Source organism: Cibotium barometz, chromosome 13 (assembly GCF_041138505.1).
Source record: "Cibotium barometz isolate CiBa-2024 chromosome 13, ASM4113850v1, whole genome shotgun sequence".
NCBI classification, from domain to species: domain Eukaryota; kingdom Viridiplantae; phylum Streptophyta; class Polypodiopsida; order Cyatheales; family Cibotiaceae; genus Cibotium; species Cibotium barometz.
In genome coordinates, this window is record NC_141058.1 from 40,415,151 (window position 1) to 40,442,173 (window position 27,023).

Here is a 27,023-nt window from a genome sequence, read left to right on the forward strand (position 1 = left end):
GAGTTCCAAGTTTGGAATATCCCCATCGCCTCTACCTGTAGTAATTTTAGATTCCTTTCCTCATGATTGAAGATGGTTAAAATTATCTGTTTCCTTTCTCTCAACTCTTGTCCTACGAGTATCAAGCTCTTGTCCTTAAGCTCAATTCTCGGATTTGTCCTTCCACCTCACTTTGTCGGAGGTCCAATTTCATTTCCTCGGTGGTGGGAAATAATATTTGACCTGTCCTAACTCCACTTTCCATATCTCGTCTAATTTGAGGGGTGCCAGTATTTGGCAGCCTAGAATTCAACGTCTGGAATGGCCCTTCTTGTCTTGGACCAAGTCTAGCGTTAGTTGATGGACCCATGCTCGTAGATTGTGCTTCTTCATCATGACTGGTTTGGAGACCAAAAAATCCTTGGGCTATATCAATGATCCCACTGGACTTGGTTGGAGAGTGTGGTTTGTCACCTTCCCCAAACCCACCAGCCCTTCTTCCATGGATTCCTCACTACTAGTTTCTGCGGTGTTCAGGTTTCTCAAGACACTCAAGTGTGTGCTTGCAGACTATCCTGATCCCACACGTCTTTGGTAGGAAGTTTCTAGATGATTTTATGCACTGTCGTCAAGTGTAAGATCGTCCTGATGAGTTTTCGTCGAGATCTTAAGTGCATGTATGTATGATTTGATAAGATAGTATCCAACCCAAAATGATTCAATTCCTGGTTCTATTGCTTTGTTCACGAGGTGTGAATTAGTAGAGAATATTTCACATCGTGAAGTAGCAGGACTTAGTTCACATCATGAAACAAAAAGTGTTTCATGCCGTGAACTACTTCGAAAATGGTTCACATCGTGAAACTTTACTGAACTTTCACGTGATCCAATTTCTCTCCTTAAGATTAAATTCCTTCTTTAGCCGGCCCTCATAGCCTTAGTTTTGTCAATTTGTTGGTTTTGGTCTTCTCTTCATGAAACAGCAGGATTTAATTCACGTCGTGAAACAAAAAGTGTTTCACATCGCAAAACAAAAAGTGTTTCACGCCGTGAACTACTTCGAAAATGGTTTTCGAAAATGGTTCACATTGTGAAAGTCTACTGCACTTTCACGTGATCCAATTTTGGTGGACTGAATCATGCCAGAGGTGTCAGGATAAGGGTTTCTATTTTTGGAATGTAATCTCGTGATTTTCAGTGAAATTCTCGGCACTGATTTCATGAGCGACTCATGGGCGTGAAATTGCAGGAAAATGGTGCACGTCATGAACAACTTCCTTCACTTTCACGTGAAGTTTTCCGCATCGGCAATTTGTAGTCTTGGGTGCATAATACTTATCCAATTTATGAAAATTAGATTGTGCCAATACTAGGGAATGAAATGCAAGTTCCTGGCTCAATCAACGGTCCCTTATGTTTTTGATTTTTTTTAAATTATTTAAAAAAGAAGAAAACAACACACAACCTGCTTCTTCATGGTGGTATTTTTTTGTGTGCTAACATCAAACTTATCAAAAGAGTAACCAATGAATCCTTTCCTAAACTACTTTCCACAACATTCACATCATCAAAACTATAATTTTTTTCTCAACCACACATACCTTATCCTTCCATTTTCAACACAATCAGGGATTTAATATTCACGTGATCACAAGATTTTTTGTGATAATAACACATGTGAACAAGTTATTCACATGTTCTCATGTTACCGTTCACAAAATAACAGGTCACTTGCCATTTGGGAACCCCTTAAAAGCTTGGCTACACATGGGAATAAGCTATTCACATGTTCTCATGTTACCATCTTCACATAATAGCAGGTCAGTGGCCACCTAAGAAGTTTTTTTATGCCCGACAAAGATAATTTTTTTAGGCCCTTATGAAAGCTTTGTGAATATAACATGTGATCACAAGATTTTTTGTGTTATTAACATATGTTATTAACATGTTCACATGTTCTCGTTTACGTCAGTGAAATCCCTCGACACAATACATTACGAAAATGCAAAGGCAACAATGAATACTATGCAATGGGAGCTAAAACTCAAAGAGTATGGAAGAAACAAAGGTGTTTACCCGGCAGCGGTGCCAAAAATGTTATGCTCGACCACACCTCCAAGAGGGAACTTTACACATTCACCTAATGGATGAGCAATGAAACACAACCGTCATGGGGTACTTACCAATGCTTGGAGCTCGTGTCTCTTGAAGCCTCCAAGCTTGCATGTATGCTCCAAACTCCAAGCTCCACCTCCACAGTGTCACCGTGGGGTTGCTCACACCATCACACAGGCCAATCACACTCTCTCTCACTCTCTCATACAAGCATAAACACACAAGCATGAAAGAGGCACAATGCTAGAATGCTCTCACTCCTCACTCTCTCACAAGTACAAGGGAAGAGCTCTCAAGTACAAGGAAAGAGGCACAATGCTAGAATGCTCTCACTCCTCACTCTCTCACAAGTACAAGGGAAGAGCTCTCAAGTACAAGGAAAGAGGCACAATGCTAGAATGCTCTCACTCCTCACTCTCTCACAAGTACAAGGGAAGAGCTCTCAAGTACAAGGAAAGAGGCACAATGCTAGAATGCTCTCACTCCTCACTCTCTCACAAGTACAAGGAAAGAGGCACAATGCTAGAATGCTCTCACTCCTCACTCTCTCACAAGTACAAGGAAAGAGGCACAATGCTAGAATGCTCTCACTCCTCACTCTCTCACAAGTACAAGGGAAGAGCTCTCAATAGCAAAAAGGGGATTGTGTCCTTTCATTTTATGAGAAAATACCTTACAATTGGCCCTTATTCACACTTAGGCACCCAAAACTTACTAACTAGGCCTTGGGTGGCCAATGTCTCATAATGTACAACCTTTATAGTGCCTTTACATGACACTTATTAATGTCCTCAATTGAGGATCATGGTGTTAATCCAAATGGGATTAATAATATTTTATGCATAAGATTGTCCATGGTAGAATAGCCCTAAGGCAATTCTATCAAGCATATTTTCCTTAGTAGAATGGCCCTAGAGTAATTGTAAAACACATTGTGATCGTAACAATGGCCCTACGGCCATTCTACCATGCTGAATCTTGATGTGATGCATGCACGTGTAGAGAATGGTTGTACGATCATTCTAAAATGCACCAATAGTTGGTACAAGGGGTATAGAATCATGCTAGGGCCATCCTAGGACCATTTTTAAATTCACCATCTACTACCTCATGAGGGTGGAGAATGGCTCTAGTGCCATTCGTTCAAGAACATTGTGTAGGTAGTGTGTCCCTAAGGCCATTCTAAAGCACATGGTGCTTGGTAAAATGGTTATAGGGCCATTATTTCAAGCACATTATGTATGGTATAATGGTGCTAGGGAAATTCTAAATCACATTGTGCTTGCAAGAATGGCCCTAAGACCATTCTAAAGTTTAGCAGTTATAGGCCAAGAGGGTGGACAATGGCCCTAGGGCCATTTTAGGATCCACAATGTGATTTGGAATGGCCTAGTATTGGCATGTACATGTAGAGATTGCACTAATCACCAATCTAAATTTACCCCCATACTTGACACGAGTGGAGAATGGCCCTAGGACCATTCTTGCAAGTCTTATACATGCACATGTGGAGATTGGTCCAAGGACCATTCTAAAATTTACCAGAAGTTGACACAAGGGAGTGGAAAATGGCCCTACGATCATTCTAAAGTTTACCACTACTTTTGACGCAAGGTAGTGAAGAATGGAACTATGATCATTCTCGCAAGTACAATGTGCTTTACCATGGTCATAAGGCCATTCTACCATTTATAATGTGCTCTAGAATGGCCCTATGACCATTGTTGTACACAATGTGCTTGAAAGAATAGACCTAGGGCCATTCTAAAGCATATCATGGATGGTAGAGTGGCTCTAGGGCCATTCTTTCAAGCACATTATGCAAGAAGAATGGCCCTAAGGAAAATCTTGTGAACGTAATGTGCTCTAGATTTGCTCTGTGAACTTTCTCCTACACAATGTACTTGAAAGAATGTCCCTAGGGCCATTCTACTTGCACAATGTGCTTGAAAGATGGGCAATCTTTCAACCACATTGTGCATGGTAGAATGGCCCTAGGATCATTCTACAACAGGGTTGCGATTGACCCTATTTATGTCTATAAGAGAGTGGAGAATGGCATAGTGCCATTCCAACATCCATAATGTGATTTGGAATGGCCCAATGAGTAAAGAATGCCCTTGGGATTGGCATGCACATGTACAAATTGGACAAGGATCATTCTAAAATTTACCAGTAATTGACACACAAGGGAGTGGAGAAGGTCCCTAGGACTATTTTTGCAAGTATTAATATTTTAATATTTGATGCATGCACATGTAGATATTGGCCCAAGGACCATTGTAAAGTTTACCACAGTAGTTTACACAAGGGAGTGGAAAATGGCCCTATGACCATTCTCACAATTATAATGTGCTTTATCATGGCCTAAGGCCATTCTACCATGCATAATGTTCTTGAACAAATGTCTCTAGGGCCATTATAAAGCACATCATGGATGGTAGAATGGCGCTAGGGCCATTCTTTCAAGCACATTATGTAAGACAAATGTCCCTAAGGCACATCGTGTGAGTAGAGTGTGCTCTAGAATGGCCCTATGACCATCCTCCTACACAATGTGCTTGAAATAATAGCCCTAGGGCCATTCTAAAGCAAATCATGGAGAGTAGAATGGACCTAGGGCCATTCTTTCAAGAATATTATATGGAACTAGAATGGCCCTTAGACACATCTTATGATTACAATATGCTCTAGATTAGCCCTATGCTCATTATCCTACCCAATGTTCTTGAAAGAATGGCCCTAGGACCATTCTACCTACACAATGTGCTTGAAAGAATGGCTGGTCTTTCCACCATATTGTGCACAGTAGAATGGCCCTAGGGCCATTCTATAAGAGGGTGGAGATTGGCCCTATTTATGTCTAAAAGAGGGTGGAGAATGGCATCGTGCCATTCTAGCATCCATAATATCATTTGAAATGGCCATAAGGCCATTCTAAAGCACATCATGGATGGTAGAATAGCCCTAGGGCCATTGTTTCAAGCACTTTGTATAGGTATACTGGTTATGGTGCCATTATACAATGCAAAATCTTGAAATTTTATGTATGATCAGGTAGAGAATGGTCCTACGACATGATGAACGGTAGAATGGGTTTAAGGTCTTTCTTTCAAGATCATTGTGCATTGTAGAATGGCCGTAGGGACATTTTAAAGCACATTGTGCTTGCAAGAATGGCCCTAGGACCATTTTGAAATTTACCAAATGCGTTGGCACAAAAGGATGGAGAATGGCACTAGGGTCATTCTATCAAGCACATTGTTGCTCCGTAAAATGGCCCTCGGGTCATTGTAAAACCAGATTGTAATTGTAAGAAGAATGACCCTAGGGGCATTCTACCATTCCGAATTGTGATATTTTATACATGCACATATAGAGAATGACCCTAGGACATCATGGATGGTTGTAAGATTCCTCCTTAGCCTGAATAATGAATAAGATTTACTTCAATCCCTTGTAATCATTCCCTATTTCTGAAGAAAATATTATTTTTCCTTGTTTTTGCCAAGAGAGATGAAAAATTCTAGAGAGAGGTAATTCAATATTCAGAGAATTTAGGATAAACAAATTCTCCTAATATCAAAAATATGTTTCCCTAAAACAGAAATTCAAAATAAATTTTCCAAGGTGCATTAGGAATCAATTAAAATTGATTTAAAAGACCTTAGCCTAAGGGTCAAGATTTTCTGAAAATTATGGATTATGGTCCAATTGAGGTTCCTATGGGCCAGTAAGATTAATCCAAGTTTTGAGATGAGATAAATCCAATGGATAAAAGAAAATACCCAAAAATCAGTAAATGCTCACATAAGATGAGTTGATTGAGTACAAGGTTTATTAGTTAAAAACTATGAGATATTACTAAAAAAATGAGATATTTTGATATAATGATACATTTTTGACACCTTGGTAAGGAGAGGGGGAGACTTTAAGGAGGCCCCTACTTCACACATGTGAATGAGTTTTTAATTCCAAAATATTAAGATATTTTTATCTCTCCTCTCTCCTGAATCAAACTAGATCAAAATGGAAGCTAAGCTGGTCCAAATCTTATCCAAATTCAGCCAAATTGAACCTGGAAAATTCTAGAACTTAGTTGGACAGCCTCCCTCACCTATAAATAGACCCTCATTCTTTTGTATTCTCATCTGTGAACTAGACCATGCCAGTATTACATTAAAATAATCATATTTTCTATTATCCCCTAAAAATCCTCTACAATTTGGAGAGATTGGAGTTTCTCTCTCTCTTCAATCTTTCTTAGAGCTTTCCTCTCAACATACTAACCAATTGATTGGTTGGGGGCTGTTAAATTTGCAGCAATGTGATGAGCTATGGTGGATCAAATGCTGAAGGAGATGACCAAGTTGCAGTCTATTATCAAGGAAAAGGATGCCGCATATGCTCAGAGCACAAAAGCATTGTAGGACCTGATGATGTGTAAAAGGAGAGGAGAGGCTAGCTAGGGTGGATGAAGGCAGCTTAAGGAGCTCTAACAGGCCAACAAAGTTCTTCGTGTGGATACATCGACATGTGTACTCGTTCTAATTGATCGAGTACATGCTACAACTCTACGCGTAGTTGGAGGTGAGCTCACCCACCGTAGTCGGCATGCACGAGAGGGCCACACTACACTATGGGGGACTGACATTACATGCACCATTCAAGAACTTCTTTCTAAGCCTATAGAACGTTGACTTACCAATGCCATGCAAACAAAGAGATTAGATGATAATTAAGATGTGATTAGTAGCTTAATGTAGGCATGGATAATCAAAAACCAACAAATTCTCATTAGGCCAATGCCTCAATTTATAGAGTTTACATCCAAGCATCCAATCCCACTGATTTCTCCTTGATTCACTCCACCTCTTTTGCTTGATTCTCTCCACCTCTCCCAGAATATCTCCACACCTAAATCTCCACACCTCCTAAATCTCCTCATGCTACCCTTTATTCTCTCCTAGTAGATACTTCTCATCTTTTCATAGGTTCTCTCACATTTACAGATTCTCTTTTACAGCCTCTTGCCACCCACAAGGGCTTGTTCCCGCACACACCCTATTCACTTGTATATTTCAACAGGGGGCTTCTTCTAAGAATAGAGAAGCAATAAAATCAAGAGGTAAGATGTGATTTTATGGTTTTTTCTCTAATATTCTAGATGTTTTCACTTCTCAACCCCTCTCAAGCTTGAGAAGTATTCAAATGAATGGTTTTTCAATACAAATGAAGCTCTCTAATGAATTCTAATGATTAATCACACAAAAAGATTATATTTATACTTAATTTAGGATATTTTTTAAGTATATCTCTCTCCCCTCCCAAAGAATGGTCATTCCTATGACCATTTCTCTATTCAAATGATGCTTCTCATGGAGCAATTCTTAATTCTAAAATCAAACTCTATGTTAGTTAAGCTAGAGGCTAAAGAAATGGTTTTTTAATGATTTTATGCTACATAAATTATGATGAACTTATGATTTAGATCCATAAATTAGATTTAGATCTATTGATAGTTAATCTACCATAATTATATTACTAAGTTTTATTCTTTTCAAAATTATTGAGAAAACTATCAGTAATAGCAGCGGAGCTATGGTAAAATTTTTAAAAATTAATACATAAGCCATTTTTATGCATAACGTGAAAAGAGGACTTCCTACCATATTCTAGGATTAGTCATCCTATGCTAAAAGAATAATTCTCATCATATCCATGGAAAATTAATTTTTAATGCTTATGCATAAATAGTTAATTAGAGAAAAAGAGAAATTTTTAGTAAATTCATTTTATGATAAAAGAGGAATTCCCATGATAATGGTGATCCTTGTATTTTCAATGGAGAAAGAGAAAAATAGGTATATTAAAATAATAAATATTTTTATTTAAAATTAAACAAAAATTTTAGATAAATTATTTTTATGAATGAATAAATTTAAATGATGAAAGAGGAATTTCCATCATATTTGGAATTCAATCATTTAAATAAAAAAAGTAGAATTATTGTCATATTTAAATTAATGGATATTTTTATTTAATTTTTAAGAGAAATTTTAGTTAAAATTATTTTATGCATGAATAAATGTAAATGATGGAAGAGGAATTCCCATCATATTTGGAATTCAATCATTTAAATGGAAAAAATGAAATTCTTCTCATATTTAAATTAATAGATATTTTAATTTAATTTTTTTAAAAAAAATTTAGTTATGCATGAATAAATTTAAATAATGAAAGAGCAATTCCCATCATATTTGGAATTCAATCATTTAAATGGGAAAAGAGAAATTCTTGGTATATTTGGAATAATGCATATTTTTATTCAAATTGAAGAGGAATTTAAGATAGGAATTCCCATGACAATTGAAACCTAATCCTTAAATGAGGAAATGAGGAATTTTTATGCATCTATTTATGCATAAAATCAACTTCACTGGGGCAATAACACTTTTAACAAAATCCTTTTATGCATCTATTTATTTAAAAAAATTCCCTTATGCATCTTTCTATGCATAAAATTAAACATAATGAGAATAACTCTTTTGAAATAAAAAATAAATTCCTTTATGCATCTTTCTATGCATGAAATCAAAATTAATGAGAATAACTCTTTTGAAATAAAAATAAATTCCCTTATGCATCTTTCTATGCATAAAATCAAAATTAATGAGAATAACTCTTTTTGAAATAGAAATAAATTTCCTTATTCATCTTTCTATGCATAAAATCAAAATTAATGAGAATAACTCTTTTGAAATAGAAATAAATTCCCTTATGCATCTTTCTATGCATAAAATCAAAATTAATGAGAATAACTCTTTTAAAATAAAAATAAATTTGCTTATGCATCTTTCTATGCATAAAAATCAAAATTAATGAGAATAACTCTTTTGAAATAAAAATAAATTCGCTTATGCATCTTTCTATGCATAAAATCAAAATTAATGAGAATAACTCTTTTGAAATAAAAATAAATTCCCTTATGCATCTTTGTATGCATAAAATCAAATATAATGAGAATAACTCTTTTGAAATAGAAATAAATTCCCTTATGCATCATTCTATGCATAAAGTCAAAATTAATGAGAATAACTCTTTTGAAATAAAAATAAATTCCTTTATGCATCTTTCTATGCATAAATTCAATTTTAATGGAAATGACACTTTTGAAATAAAACCAAATCTTTTAGAATGCACAAACGGAAGGAATTACTCTTTTAGAATAACCTAATGATAAACTTTAGTTCCACAAAATTTAAGAAAATTTTTACATAACCTCCTTTGTATGGTTGACCATTTCTCAATTTTAACATTCAATTTATGACTTGAATTAATCCAAATTGAATTCTAATATCTCTAATCTACTCCATTTTCTAAAAATCAAGAGAGTAAACAATGAAAAGAGTTTAAATCTTTTAATTAAACTTTCTAGGATTAAGAAGGGCTGAATTGTAAAGAAGAGAAGGGGGTGGCCTTTCCATCAAGGCATAGCATTAGATTTTAATTCAAACATTTACAAAGCATAAAATGTAAGAATACCATAGATTTAAAATTCACAATAAGTAAGAATTACATGGAACTTGTAAGCTTTTCTTTGGCTTTAAGGATTGAGAGTTCTACTCTTGTTTTTGCAACAAGAGTGGCCACCAGTTCTTTTGGAGAGGATTTAGTTAAAAACAATTGAATTCAATGTATTTGACTCTGGGGAGGAGTAGAGTAACAGTGCATAAACACTATTAACCTTTTACAAAGGGGGAAGCTTCTATTTATAGGAAAAAATGAGCCTCTAACCAAGAGAACTGATTCTAGAATTTTCTAGATCAGTTTGGTCAATTTTTGACCATTTTTGGGTCAGTTAAGCTCACTTTTTGGATCTAGTTTAAACAGGAGAGAGGAGAGATGAAAATATCTCATTATTTGTGAGTTTAAAACTCATCCACACATGTGAAATAGGAGCCTCCTTCATGAGGGGAATTCCCCACACAGGTGTCAAAAATGCATCATTTCTTCTAAATATCTCTTTTTTTTTAACTAATAATCTTGTCCTTAGTCAATAGTCAACTCTTCATCTTATGTGAGTATTTACTCATTTTTGGGAGATTTTCTTTTATTCTTCAATTTATCTCCTCCCTACATTTGGATTAATCTTATTGGTTCATAGGAACCTTAATCCAAAATTTTCAAAAAATCTAGACTCTCAGGCTAAGGTCCTTTTTACCTATTTTCAATTTATTCCAATTGCACACTGGAAAATTCTTTTTGAATTTCTATTTCAAGGGAAATCATTTTAATAAGAAGGGATATTTTTCCATTCAAAGATATCTAGAAACTTAACTATCTCTCTCTAGAATATTTTCTCTCTCAAGGCCAGATAAAAACAAGATCTGTCAATATTCTGAAAAGGGGATTGATTACAGGGGGAGAAACTGGACATCTTGAGGGGCTGGGGGAGGAATCTTACAGCTTCAGATTTGGCGAGAGTTTTGAGTGTATTTTTCTAAATTGGTCACACTTTCTTTCCTCAAAACTAACGAAAGAGTTTGGTCTTGGTCATAGTTTGATTCAAGGTTCGAGTCGGATAAGATTTTTCTTGAGAACTATCTTTCTCAGAAATTCAGTTACTATTTTACTAAATTTCTTTCTTTGAATATTCACTTAACTGATTTCTAAATTAGTTACAAGTTTCGATGAGGAATAAACTAATCATTTATCTGAATATTTTGATCTTGATAGATTTCCTAAATTTTCTTTTTTTACAATCCGTGTGAATATAAAACGATAGAAATTTCTCTCTTAGAGTATTTAATTATTCATTTATCAAATACTCATAGAATTTAAACATAGAATTTAAGATAATTCTAATTTTGATATTAAAAAAATTTATGTATCTATTTATGCATAAAAATCAACTTCAATGGGAATAATATTTTTATATATAAAAAATTATTTTATGCATCTATTTATGCATAAAATCAAATTTAATAGGAATAACACTTTTAAAATAAAAAGAATTTCTTTATGCATCTATTTATGCATAAAAATTAAATTTAATAAGAATAAGACTTTTATAATAAAGAAATTCCTTTATACATCTTTCTATGCATAGAAATCAAATTTAATAAGAATAACACTTTTATAATAAAAAAATTCCTTTATGCATCTTTCTATGCGTAGAAATAAAATTTAATAAGAATAACACTTTTGTAATTTAAAAAAATTCCTTTATGTATCTTTCTATGTATAGAAATCAAATTTAATAAGAATAACACTTTTATAATAAAAAATTTCCTTTATGCATCTTTCGATGCATAGAAATCAATTTTAATAAGAGTAACACTTTTGTAATAAAAAATTTCCTTTATGCATCTTTCTATTCATAGAAATCAATTTAATAAGAATAACACTTTTGTAATAAAAAAATTCCTTTATGCATCTTTCTATGCATAGAAATCAAATTTAATAAGAATAACACTTTTATAATAAAAAAAATTCCTTTATGCATGTTTCTATGCATAGAAATCAAATTTAATAATTAATATCAGTGATATCCATGCATATTCATAGGTGAATATGTACATGGAGTAATTAGAATATTTCTTTTAGATGCAAAAATGGTGGGAATTACTCTTTTGGAATAACATAAAAACAAACTTTCTTTTTCACAAAATTCTAGAAAATTTTGCCATAACCTCCTTTGTATGGCTGACCATTTCTCATTTTTATCTTTCTTCACTTAACTTAATTAACCCAATTTAGAACTATAGAACTCTAATCTACACAATTTTCTAAATTCAAGAGAGTAAACAATAAGAAGAGTTTAATTAATCACTTAGTTAATCTTTCTAGGGTTAAGAAAGGTTGGAAGTAAAGAAGAGAAGGGGGTGGCCTTTTCATCAAAGGCATAGCATTTGAATTTAATTCAATCATCTACAAAACATAAAAATCAAGAAAACCGTAGATTTTTCATTAAAATTCGTAAACAAAGTAAGAAAATTAGCTCACATGGAGCTTGTAAGCTCTCCTTTGGCTTGAGGGTTTGAGGGTTCCACTCTTGTTTGAAGCAACAGTGGCCACCAATTCACTTTGGAGAGGATTAGGCCAAAAACAATTGAATTATTAAAAAAAATCAATGTAGATGGCTTAGGACAGGAGTAGAGTAATAGTGCATAAACACCACTAAGCTTTTACAAAAGGGGAAGGCTTCTATTTATAGGAAAAAGTGAGCCTCTAACCAAGCAAACTGATTCTAAAATTTTCTAGATCTGTTTGGTCAATTTTTGACCATTTTTGGGTCAGTTCAGCTTACTTTTTGGATCTAGATTTGAAACAGGAGAGATGAAAATATCTTATTCTAGATTTGAAACAGGAGAGATGAAAATATCTTATTTTAGATTTGAAACAGGAGAGAGGAGAGATAAAAATATCTTATTTTAGATTTGAAACAGGAGAGAGGAGAGATAAAAATATCTTATTTTATTGATTAAAAATTGGGGGTAATGATGAGAAAAAGGCACCTACTTCATGAGGGGAGATCCCCACACTGAGGTGTCAAAATTCAGTTTTTTACTTCTTTTCTTTGGTCCTTAGTCCACTCTTCATCTTATGTGAGTATTTACTCATTTTTGGGAGTTTTTTCTTTTATTCATCAATTTATCTCCTCCCTACATTTGGATTAATCTCATTGGCCTATCAAACCTTTGTTTGGACCTTAATCCAAATTTTTTTGAAAACAAGGACCCTTAGGCTAAGGTCTTTTGTGCACATTATAATTTATTTCTAATGCACCTTACCAGGAAAAACTGTAAGAAGGCACAGCAAGTAGCCTCAAGGTAATCCTAGAGCTTGAGATGTATATATCCCTTCATTCTTATCTAATATCTTAGAAAAGAAGGTTAGATTGCTATGGTCTTTCGGAGGAAGAGACCAAAACTCCATAGCTTTTCTTTTAAAGAAAGAATAGTATGTCGTAGCCCTACAAGAGAAGGCTATTTTGCCATAGACCTTTTGAAAGAGAGAAAAGTCACAGTACGAGTAAGAGGAGATAAAGCTTGGGGATGATCGGAATATGATTTCAATTGTAAGAGAAGGTATTAGAAGACTCTATTCTCATATGTCAAGCTCTAAAGCTCTTATTTTATTAAACGAGCAAAGGCAACGATAAACGACAAATTTCTATAAGGTATATACATATTTTATTTTTCAATTATATATCATTCTTGGGGGTTGAGGTATGGCCCCGACTTCTCTATTAATTGTTAATAGTGATCTATTTGATTGATTTACTAGTTAAACTTTGTATTCTTTTAAACAACAACATATGCCTTCATAAAGAATGTCTTATCACAATCTCAAGTTGAAATGCTAAAATCTAAAGATTGTTTTCTTAAGAAGGTAACATGGATTCTAGTCCTATGGTTTAGTTCAGTAAATGGATTGTTATTTTGGTTAAATTAAGGTATAGGTACAACTCTCCTTGCCTTGACACTGCCCCATTCTTGTGCTTGTATAGCCAGATGGCGGAGATGTTAGTAAGGCCCGGAGTTGTCCCATGGTATCTCTCATACCATTGGGAGAATGAGGTTTATCCATTGAGGCCAATGACTGTGATGCTGCCTAGTTCTGAGGGCCCAGGCTAGTGCGGTGAATTAGCCCACCCTAGTGCGTAGACATCCCTCTGAGTGGCGGGAGGATCGAGCAACGGAGCCTGAGAGGGCGACAAGCCGGCTTAAGTCCTCACCACCGGCCGAGGTGTATGGTCCCGTAGGGTTTTGGCCAGCATGTAGAGGCTGGAAGGCCGAATTCTAGATCATCGGCAGTACTACGAAGGAAAAGAATAAGAGAGCCGGTTTGGCTTGTATGAAATTGATTCTTGTATAAACTTTTTTTTTAAATAAATCTTGTCTTTGGCATTATTGTATTGTGGAAAGAGGTTTTAATAACAAACCTTGTGAAAGGGCCTTAATTAAAGAACATGCTTATTTATGTCAAATAGTGTGGTAGGATTAATTAGATGCCATGCCCTTTCCTCTTTTTTCTTTTTCTTCTTTTTCTCTACCCACTCTTCTTCATGTGAATTATCGGATTCAGTGTCCTCTTCTTCTGAGTCATTGTCATCCTCTTCATCAGAATCTTCCTCATCATCTCATCAAAATCTTCTGATTTCTTCTCGCCTTTGGAGCTCATTCTCCTTTCAGCTCTCAGTGCTGTATTCACCATGTCAGTGAAATTAGCATCATTCTGAATGTCCATACGAGCAACAAAGCTCTGTAGGTTTTTCTTGAGGCCTTTACAGAAATAATCTCCCAATTGTTCAGGAGTTGGTCTCTGATTTACAAATAGCCTGTTATAGAGGGTTCAGAATCTCTGTGCATGATCCTCTACTCCAAGTTTTTTTTTGTTTTAACTCTCTGAGCTTCTTGAGCACAACCTCAGGTGTTTTCTCTTTTCTGAACCTGGCCAAGAATGCTACTCTAAGGGCTGCATAATCTGCAAAATGTGCTAATCCATATTGAGAGAACCAACTCACAGCTCCAACCTTCCAATGTAGCTGCAAAATGCTCCTTCTTCACAGCATCTAGGAGGAACACCCCATAACCACTAGTCTACCATCTGGTTTCAAACTAACCAACATGGCTGTCAGCATTTGCTTTCTGTGAGCCGCTGAACTTGGCTGGGCCAACCTTTGGGTTTATTGGGGGACCGGGAAGTGGAGGATTCAAAGCCATTACTGGTTGGGGTGTTCTTGTGTGGACAGGTACTCTGGGCAATGGGTTAAAAGTTAAAGGTCTCCTTACTCTCAGCAAATGAGCTTCCAGTGCTCTTAAGCCAATGAGATTTAAAATTCTTCTATGATCTTCAGCATTAGTTGTTGATGTCTCTGCTGTCCCTCCTGCTATGCAAAGTCAGGTGTGCAGGTGCTTCTTCATTTGAATTGTCATTTTCAGGGATATTTGGTGGGTTATTTTCTGGGTGGATCTTTTTTGCGCCTAATGCAAACCTTTCTCCTAATCTACCACTTAATCTCGTATCATAACCATGAGTAGGTCTTCTGAGATTGTAATCTTCCCCACTCATTCACTGCTTTTCCTAATGCAATGCCTATGACCACCACAAACCCCACATGCATGAAATTGCTGATAATAGGACTCTTGGAGAATTCTTCTAACCCTTCGTGGACCGCTAACCACCCCAAAAGGCAAAAACTCCTGCTTTTGTTAGTTCCACACCTGAGTTCATATGCACCTCACCACCTCTGCAGGTAAGGAAGGAAATTGTTCCTGCAAGAATTTCTTTGCGTACGCGGCATATTCTTCTTCTTCTTCTATCACCCAGTTACTGAACTCTTGTCTCCATTCATCCATCGTAACTGTTCTTGTGTAAATTCTTGTTGTCTTGTCCCTTTCCCATGAACAAGGGCCCTAGGTTTGATACCGCAAGATCGCCAAAAGTGTTGAGGGTTAACTTAGCACCAGATAATCTTTACATTAATTCTTCCTGTCATTTCAAGTATTCTATCTTTTGCACATTCTGAACATTTACAGCACTTCATTCATTAGTAATTCCTAAGCATACATTGATATCTTTTTAATTGAAGGCAAACATGTCGGACATAACACAATAGTAAAAACAATAAAAAAAACTCCTTCCAAGATAACAGATAGATGTTTTTTTCAATAGCTACACATTCCTATATCTGCACACGGTATTCTAAGCTTAACCGCCCATGAAGATCCCAAGAGACATAACATGACACGACTTTTCAACTCATGACTCGTGACATCTCCGATAAAGGTTTAAAACCTAATAATACTTAATACTATCCTATAAAACCATAGGTTTTATAGATGAGGAGAGTAAGCTTGTTGGTTGTGGGTTTGAGGGTGAGGAGTTAAAGAGGAAGATGGATGCGTCCATAAAGCAAGAGAACCACACCTTCCTTCGTGCCAAGCCGCATTTTCCAAGATTAAGACACCCTTTTGCATCATCAAGGCCAACCTCAACTTTTCCAAGTGATCCATGCGGCTTGAATAAATATCCAAAAAGACCCTTATAAACTTTCCCACATAAAGTTTAAATACCTGACTGATGAAGCGTTGAAAAGTTGCTGAGTGCATTGGTCAAGCCAAATGGCATCACCCTATAGGCATACACTCCCCAAGGGGTGATAAATGAGGTTTTCCTTTGATCTTCTTCAATTGGATCCCATCACTACAGTGGTTGGACAGTTGGCTAACCCATGGGACTGGATGGGGTTAGGTTGGACTGATGGAGCCCTAAATTGAGACTCAGTTTTGTTCTGGTTAGATAGGTGAAGTAAATCCCGGACAAAAATTGTTCTATGGAAAAGAATCAATGACTGTGCCTCTCAATGAGGAAAAAAGCGTTGGTCTCTATGATCCAAGTACAATCTTTTCCCTGATGTGACTATGGGACTTACGGGTTTGGTCAGATCAATTCAGTTAGTTAAGGCTTTTGACTACGTTAGAGAAAAGTTATCCTGGAGGAATTGCCCGTGCTTTCCGAGCAAGGAAAGTTTTTTCGGGTTCGGTTTTGGAAGAACCGATAGATTAGTCTCTTGTCCGGATATCCGTGGTGTGGGACCCTGCCCCGCGCAAGAAGTGCTACTTTTGCTGCTACTAGCACCCCTGAATTTGTTGCGCGGTGGGGATAGGGACCTCACAATAACCACATAATGGAGGACAATAGTGTCTGAATTATTTACATCTTGGGCCATCTCTCGAAATCTGCCTTTAAATAACAAACTATAAAAAACAACAAGCTTTAATACCATCTTAGAAACCAAGAGTTGCCCACACATTGAGGAGGGCCATCTCTCCAAATCTACCTTTAAACAACAAGCTTTAATACCATCTTAGAAACCAAGAGTTACCCACACATTGAGGAGGATAATTTTGATTAGTATGCCCCTTTCCGTGAGAGCCCTTAGAGGAACACATCTACATGGGCCTAGGGAGGCTTTGGCATGCTAAGCAAGGTTTCCCACTCTGGCTAACTATCTCTCTAGTCTTCCAAAAAAGATAATGTTGGGGGATTTAAAGATAGTAAGGGTTCCTTTGGACTAAACCCTTTCTTCTACCACGTTGCCTTTGTGTGTGGGATTTCTTGGCATCCTTTTTCCCATCTTGTAATTACCACTGTGACACAAAGTTGGGGTTTTGACTTCGGTCACTTCTTAGAATCAAAACACACTTGTATGAAACCTCATAGCCTCCTCACCTCCCTTTCTCTCCCTAGGTTAAGATAAAGATAAATACATCAAAGGGAAGGAAAGATGAAAGGCTCGGGAGAAGTAAGAATTTTTGCTAGTCTTGCAGCTCCAAACAAGAGGGAAATTCTTTGTTGGAAGAAAATCTTCTGACTCAGGATTATGTGAACGGAAACATACGGGGAATGTTGGTAAGGTTCACCTGTTTGAATTGGGCAATTTGGATGGAACATCTTAAAGTAAAAGAATATAGCAATCACTTACAAGAGGATAAGATACATGGGATTTGCTTTTGAATAAGAGATTAAGAGGAATTAATCATGATTAAGAAGAAATAATGGCCAAAAAGTTTATAAAAACAGAGATACACAGAGAATTATAGTTTTAAATCAATATTGACTGTACAAAAGAGGATAACATAGGTACATAGAGCTTGAAGAGAGCTTCGCGTCTATATAAAAACTTTTGAAAACGGGCAACTGAGGGAAAAGTTATGAGCATTTTACTACAAGACTATAAAACTGCCAAAATTCACCTAAAAGTTAGCAACTTTGGGAGAAATTCTAGTCATCAATGAAGTAAAGGATTAAGAAATTAATTACATGAGTAGAAAGAGGATATAAAGAGCTTCCTAGCCATATGATCAATTTTAGAAACCAATACCCGAGTGATGAGTAATTACCAGTTAAAATTTGGGTATTAGACCACAAAAACTGCACTTCCCTCTCTTTGCATGAAACCTCAATTTTCACATAGCCTCTTGCCTTTCATCTCCTTCATGATTCAAGCTAGAGGGTAAGGGTTAACATTGCGGACAATCGTAAAGATTTACCTAAGGTCTCCAAAGTCTTTCCACATGCTCATTACCTCCAAAGGAGGGTGGTAATAAGGCAAGGGCTACTTTGAGAAGTCATAGGCCCATCAAGATAATAACTCCTTATCCCACTTATCATGAATTATCAACAAAGAGGTCCAAAATTGGGTTAAGCATGAGGAGCTAATGCTAAATGAGACATTCACATGTAAAGAGAGTATTTGAATAAGGGTTTAAAGATAAGAGAATGGCAATGACACAAAATGCTCAATTGAGCAGGCTTCATTCTTTGAAAGGGACAGGAGGGCTCCTTTTATAGGTGGAGAATCACCCTCTCTTCCATTGTTACAAATTACAACATAAAAATCTTCAACCCTTCAGTGACATAAGGGTAGATGTCACCATCAATTGTCCTCTTAGGCTAAGTCTTCTATTGATTTATTAAATTGAAGACTTTTTGACTTTGAAAGTGTGATGAGATAATAGCCAAGTCTAAGTGGCATGTACGTGGAGATCCCACTTACACATGGCAAAATTCTCCTCTTCCAGGTAGGCATTCTAGAAGAATCTTTCCTAATTATGTACCTACACACACTTCTCCACATGCCTTCCACACTCCCCAACAACTTGTAGCCTTATGGTGAATACTATATTAATAATACAATTAAAATCCATGTGAGCATGAAGGCCCACTTTTATTTTCCACATCACTAGCCTATCTACCATACCAAAGTATTTATCAAGCATACTTGTGGCATTTACAATGTGTGTACCCTAAATCAAGTAAAACCATTATATTTGAAGATAGAATGCTGTTATCAGGGTAGCTGCCAAGCCGCCGCATCACCATGCCATTATTCCATTGTGGGTGCCGTAATATTCTTGGACAAGCTTCCACCTTATTACCATTGAGAAACCATCAAAATATGTACAAAATCGAAAATGAAAGATATCAATTTTTCATGTCACATCTTCCCCCCCAGCAGATCCTCCATGCTTGTCTTGGGGGTCTGTTGGCCATGGTGCTCGAGGGTAAAATATCTTTAGCCGCCGGTACTCATTGGCACGTCCGGGAACCTCCTGGCCACTTGCATCCTCTAGAAGATATGTGTTATTTTTGAATTTTTGCTTTATCCTAAAGGGACCTTCCCAGCATCGAAGAAGCTTCTTATCTAGCCGTTTCTCCACACGACCATCATACCTCATGACTAAGTTTCCTTGCTTGAGTTCTGGCTTCTTCTTCTTCTTTGTGAGAGTGTCATGCCTTGCTTTGCGTTATTGTTGTGCAGCCTCCAAATTTTGAAGTGCCTGAAGTCGCCTCTCATCCAAGGTCTCCAGTTGTACTAGGCGTTGGGCATGTGTTTCTTCTTCATTATTCAAGTGTGCAAAAGATGTGCGAAGGCTTGATTTCCAATTCTATTGGCCAAATAGCCTCCATTCCATAAACTAACTAAAAAGGTGTGAAACAAAGAGAGAGTTTGTGAGTTTTCCTATAGGCCCATAGGACCTCTGGCAAATGCACATCCCACTTTCTCTTCATAGTATCCCCTAGCTTAGACAAAGATCCACAAAGCAGTCCATTAGTTTTTTCTACTAAACCATTACATTAGGGATAATAGGGAGTTGACATAGCATGCTTTATTTTTAATTTTTGCACCAAAGCTTCAATCAAGTCATTCCTGAAATACCTCCCCCCATCCGTAAAAGGATAAAAGGATTTCTAATGGGCACCCAAATCGGGCACATATGTATTCCTTGAGAAAGGATGCCACACCCACTGCTTTATTATTGACCATGGCCTTTGCTTCTGCCTACCTTGTTGCATAATCTGTGGCCACCAATATGTAATAATTTCCATGTGAGGAACGAGGAAGTGGGCCCACAAAATCTAATCCCCACCTTTCAAATGGACCATATGCTGGGATAGGGTTTAAGGGTCCGCCTATAGGCATACACTCCCCAAGAGGTGATAAATGAGGTTTTCCTTCGATCTTCTTCACAAATCCGGATTTGAAAGTATCCAGAGTATCCATCACACACTGAATACAACTCATGACCTGCAAATTGATCCAAAATCTCACCCTGAAAGGGTAGAGGATAATAATCCCTCTTTGTGCATGCATTCAGAGGACGAAAGTCCACACACACATGCCATTTTCCATCCTTTTTGGGAGTGACTACAACTGGGGAAATCCACTCTGAATTCTCTACTGGAAAAATAAATCCAGCTTCAAGCAAATTAGTTACCTCATTCTTAAGCACCTTCGCTTGCACTACTCCCAAACGACTTAGCTGCTGTACCACTGGCTTACTTTGGGGCTTGAGATCAATCTTGTGACCTACTAGGGTAACTTGGCGTACTTGTGAGTAGCTATTTGCAAAAAGGTTAGGAAATCCATCTAACATTTTTAAGTAATTCTCCCTTTCAGTACCTGCTATGGAATCATCAAGAAGTTCATTCTGTTGGTGAAGACTAGTGAGGTCCACATCTCCTTTCTTAAACATGGTTGAAGAAGCTTTCCCTTCCAAGGCTCCATTGTCTTCAGCATCCCCTCGATCCCTTCCCAGGGAAAGACCAAATGCAACTCCCTCCACCTCCCCTTTTGAGATGGAATCCTTGGAGCTACCACTTGTCTCCTCTTCATCGGATGACTCTGACTCTGAACTTTTGGAAGTTGAAGGTTCACCTCTTACCACTTTCTTTCAACGACTCTTGATGTTGCAGTGGACCTTCTTATTCTCACCTTGTAGAATAAGATCACCTATCTCCCACTTTTGAATTGCCTTCACTTGGCAAAGCCATGGCCTACCCAAATTGGTGTAGTATGTGTAACTGACCCAAAGGGATATTGGAGTGGTGTGAAAATAGGGATAGACAATGTATCGGTGATAATGGAAAAGGGTATTAATAATGATGTGCTTTTATCTTTCTCCACTATGGATGCAACAACAATTGGTGAAGCAATTTGGAGTGTTGTCAAATGGCCTAAGACCTCTCTCCAATGTGTTGGTGTAGCTTTGGATGAGGCCATGGGTGAAGAGACTATAAAACATGATTCCATTGTAGAGCGGTTCTCTCTACCGTGCAAATAGAGTACTACCGATCAACAAATGTGTTAAGAAACACAATGTCAATCCGAGGACTCGACTCGATTAGTGCATGAAGGCTTATCCCATGAGGGAGAATTCACATACACGAACCACCACTTGATGATTCAACCATTCAACACCTCAATCAATCTCTCAATCCCTTAAATCCACTACACTAATCAAGAGAACAAGCAATGCATATAGCAATCTCTTAATCCCATTCAAACATTGATTAAATCTTAGCTTTCCCTAATGCCTACAAACCCATAAGCGTGCATCTACTAACCCACAAGCTTAAGCAAGCAGAGAATGTAACATTCACAAACCCACTAGCTCACATAGAGAGAATCTATCCATGAATAACTCATTGCCAATGAAGTGGGCAAGAGCTTGCATCAATGGAGACTACACACACACACACTACAAGCATGCAGCATACACAAGAGAAAGAAAGAAGCATTCAACTAGTCATAGATTAATCTACTTCAATGATGCTAAAACAGATTAAGAGAATGAAGTGGAGCTATACTCATTGGAGCTTCATGCTCATTAGAGTACAATAGAGAGAGAGTTAGAGAGTTGCCATAGCTTGAGAGCTCAAGAGCTTCACTCAATAGCTTATGTGAATGACCAAAAATGTCCACTTTCTTTAGCTAACATCTCTTTTGTAGAGATGTCACTAACCCTAACCCTAGGCCTCTTTAGCTAACATCTCTTTAGCTAACATCTCTTTTGTAGAGATGTCACTAACCCTAACCCTAGGCCTCTTTCACACATGGGCGGACAACCCCATAAGTGAGCCTTGCTTAATACACTTAGAACTCTCATTTAGAACCCACATTGGCCTAAAACGATTTAAATTGCACTTCGACACAAAAATATGGAAAAATTATGTGTGTCTTTATGTTCCCATGGCTGCAATCCCGCTCTCTCGCATTAATTGCTTCCGGCCTCCTTCCATAATCCGTGTTTCCGTGAGTGTTCCCATGGAACATTCCCCCCTTCCTAAATCGTGCATGTCCTCGGGCGCGGTAGAAACAAAAGCTGCAAAAAACAATGGAAGACAAGTAAAGCCTTTTATTGAAAAAAAACCAGCAATGACACTCTCACACGTGAGCATGCAAGTGAAAGGCCGATTAGAGTTTTAAAGAGTGCTAAAAGAAGTGAGTTAAGACTAGTCAAAGTGAGACTAAGTGGTAGATAGTGCTATGCAAAGGCAAGTGTTCTTGTACACCGCAGGTTATGACTGCAGTCTCAATGTCTTACAAGTGTTAAAGTTATTCCTAAGTGGCAACCCTACTCCTAAATATGAGCAATGGTGATTGGACCTTTTTTCTTTCTTTCTTTCTCTTTCTTTCTTTTTTTTTTTGGTGTGTGTGTGTAAAAGATGATAAAGAGGAAGGTTCCATCCCAATGAGACCCAAGCAATGGCCAAGAGACCTCCGCCAAGAGAATCTAAAGGCCGCTAAGTATCTCAAGGGCGACAGACCTTTTTCTTTCTTTTTGACATAAGGAGTACCCCATGAAGATGAGGGCATCGGTCTCGAGGGCCCATAATGTACCCCAAAGTCCTACCAGCATCTATCAAGGCGATAGAGTCCTTGAAGTCTTCTAAGGTCTTCTTCTTAATCTTTTAGACATCAGTGTTCACCCCATGGAAACCAAGGCATCGGCCCCAAGGTGCTATGACAACCCAAGGTCCTACCAAGCATTCCACATGGCTGTAGACACGTCATGTCTCGATTCACTTGTATATATTTTTTAGGGCATGATTTTCGTAAATTTTTTATTAATCGTAGCACCTAGCCCATACCTAAGAGGTAGCTACCACTAGGGATAACTAATATACTTCAAGAGCATAAGAACTTGGCATACTCCGTTGGCATATATCCTACACCGTCTTCAAATAGAAATACCTTCTACTAAGTCCTTTAAGAATCTAGAAATCACTCACCACATGGTAACAACTAATTTAAAACTTAAACCAGCCAACTGTGTGTGAACATGCAAAACAATATATGCGCAAAAGTGAAAAGCACATAAAGAACAAAAGATTATGATTTGAATACACCTGTTGTAGTGCTCGTTGATGTTGTGCGTTTGCATTGATGCATTGCTGATGTTGTGCAGATTGCTTGTCTTTGCTCTTTGTAGGCATTGCATGTCTCTCCCCTTCCTAATTTGTGTGCACGGTAGGTGGGCTATTGGGGCATGTTTGTATGCTCTTGTTTAGCTGAGATCTCTGCAAAATGGCTTATTAACAAACAAGAAAAGAAAAGAAAAGAATAAAATTTGTTATTGGTGTCAATCACCGAATATAGCCGAGGGGAAAAACCCAGTGGGAGAAAAGTGCCCTGGCTTGTTGATCTTATTGTGGAGTTGATGAGCTTACCCTTGCACTGGTGGTGGATCCGTGTCCACTTCTGCTGGAAAGATGGTATCAATCACTTCAGGATGCAAGGACAACCCTGTACAAAAGCCGGCCTCTGGAGAAGGTGGTAGAGGAAGGAGTGCTTCCTCTCTAAAATATGGCATTGGTTCTATGGGAAGGTTAAGCAGACAATTTCGATTTTGGAATTGCTCAATATAGGTACTCATAGTGATCCAAAATTGACATGTTGAGGCTGGGGGAAGGAGGGCTTGCAAGATAGGTGGTTGCAAGTCATTTATGCATGTATCCCTCCATTGTTGTGCTTGAACCTCCTCAGGTAATCTACGTTGATTTGGTCCTCGGTCTGGTACTCTTACATCAAGAAGGTTATGGCGTTGGGGCGTAATTCCCACCATTTGTTTCATTAAGCCCGTGCTATATCGTTGAAAGTAAGAGCGGCATAGCCAACAAATGTGTGAAGCTTCTCCTAATACGAGTCGTGCACACTCTTGACAATGTGGAAATGGGTGATGTTGTTGATAGAATAAAGTGACAAAGTGATGCCCACAGCAAATTTCACCTAAGGGAGCATAAAAGTACCTAGAATGAGTTTGAAAAGGAGGAGCACTATAACCCCCGCGATGTTCAAGTTGAGTACTATCAGGGTCAATGCATGGTGGACATGTATCTCGCCAAGTATCCATCAGGAGGTATCTGGGCGTGGAACAATGAAATTTAGAAACTTCAAACTTTATACACTCATATCCATCATTACAATCCCTATCAAAAACAATGTAGATAAGAGCATCGCAAAAAGAACACAATCCTGTAAAGGCATAAGGAACCACATTAGTGAAAGTGAGACTATTCAAACACTGATCTACCAAAGAGCTTCAATTGTAGTGTTAATGCCTTACCTTTGATTTTGGGTATGTCCTTCTTAAGAGGTGGGAAGGTTAGCAATTGTCAAGGAATTTGAGCAAGATAAGAGGATTTAGGCAGTGAAGTGCTAGAATCTATGCTCAAAGGAGACTCATGTAAAGTTGGATTTGTCTTAGGTACACAAGTTGATGGTGGAATTGTGTAACAAGGAGAAATTGGGACGACTAGTGATTCAATACATGTTTGGAGAAGGTCAACACAAGTAGATTTGTAGGTGCTATTAAAACCACCTATCCTATCTTGAAGAGGTTGTGTTGACTTCCTTTGCACCCACTGATATGAAAAACCAAGAGTGGCTTTTGGAATCTTATTGATACACTCTTTTGGCTCTAGCAAACCATGGCATTTGGGAAGCCAAAGTGCTGTTGCACCCTCATAATAGCCTTGTGCTTTAAGAACATGCTTTGGGACCCAATGAGTAACAATCTGAGGTTTAGGCTTGGAAAGATATGCTTTTTAGGAGGTTTAGCAACTAGGCTAGATGGTACAAGTTTGTACGCATCTTTGGGTAGCCAAATTGACAATTCCTTCTTGCCTGGCCTTCTTTGAGCAGTGACTAGAGTAGTTGGAACATGCCATCCATGGCCCTCATTTGAGGACTCATCAACAATTATCTACATCATTTGTCTTGGAGCTTGAAGAGCAGATGTTGAAAGTGGGTTGTGTAAGGTAGAACTACCACCCTTTTGACATGATAAAACTCGTGGAGCAGCAGATCCCAAAATGCAATCATTTGTCTTGGAGCTTGAAGAGCAGATGTTGAAAGTGGGTTGTGTAAGGTAGAACTACCACCCTTTTGACATGATAAAACTCATGGAGCAGTAGATCCCAAAATGCAATCAGAATCAATTTGTAATTTGTATTATCTATTCTTCCAATCTAGTGAACAATTGGTAGCACTTAACCATGATCGACCAAGAACAGCCTCTACCACTGCCTTGGACTTACTAGTTAGCCACATAAAAGGGAACTGACATCTGGTGATCCTGAATGGACATCATAATGACACATTTTTCCTCTATAGGGTTATCTTTACCTGAGAAGCTTCGTGGATGATAGAGTGCAGAACACTTGTGAATTACCATAAATTCTTGAAGTAAAAACTCTATGGCCTCATTCACAAAGTGCACACCCTGATCACTAATGATTTCAATAGGTGAGCCATAGCATGTAAACACGTACTCATACAAGAACTTAGCTGTGGTTCTGGCATCATTTTTGACTGTAGCCTTTGCTTCCACCCATTTGGTCAAATAGTCAGTTGCAACTATAATATATTCGGCATGCGTGTGACGAGCTGGAGGTTTAATGGGACCGACAAAATCAATACCCCATTTGGCAAATGCACGTGTGCTTAACATAGACCGCAATGGCATATTGTCCTTTGTGATGGGAGGTTTGGTCCTTTGACAATCGTCACAACATTTCACATATTCTTCGGCATCCATTTGTAAGGTTGGCCACCAAAGCCCAGACCACCTAATCAACTTAGCTATGGTATTGCCTGAAAAGTGTCCACCCCCAACACATGCATGTGCATGAGTCAAGATTTTCAAGTAGTCAGCTTCACATACACACATGCGCAAGTTGCCATCCTTGCCCCTCTTGTAGAGTTGGCCCTCTATCAGCATATAGTTGGCCGCTTCAACTTCAATAGCATGCTTTCGAGATTTAGAAATTGTTCGATCAGTATGACCATGCTGAAGATAGTCCACAATATACTTACTCCAACTTGGTATAGTTGAAATTTGGAATAATGTGACATTATGAATTGGTTGTTGAATATGACATGAAGCACAATTACAAACAAATTTTTCAGCATCCGCATGCATGGTAGGCCACCATTGCCCATCTTGAGTTATACGTCGCACACAAGTAGTAGCTGATGCATGGATTCCACCAATACCCTCATGTGCCCATTCCAAGATCTCCTCATATTGGTCAGGGTTAGGTATAAGCCGCAACACTCCATCATTACCCTGACGATATAATCTCCCTGAGATTAACTTGAATGGTCGCCATAGGTCCACATTAGGACCCGCTAGTTGTATCTGCCCACTTGTCAAAATTTCTAAGATGGGTTCAGACCATTTAGGAGTTGTCTCTACAAGGAAAAGTGTTGAATCTAACATATCATCATCCACACCCACCACACAGGAGCTTCTCCAGAGGTGATTCGAGACAAATGATCTGCCCTTAGATGAGTTGTTCCTTTTTGGACTGCCACTTCAAAATCAAACTCAAGAAGGATGACAAACCACCTCACAATCCTTCCAGTTGCACAAGGCTTATTCACCAAATATAGCAGTGCTTGATGGTCCACAAAAAATATAAATTTGTTCGCCAAAAGGTAATGGCGAAACTTTTTCACTGCATATATCATGGACAAACCTTCTCTTTCTGTTGTGGTATAATTCTTCTCAGCATTGTTCAACTGTCGACTAGCATATGAGATTGGGAAATCCTTATTATGTTCTCCC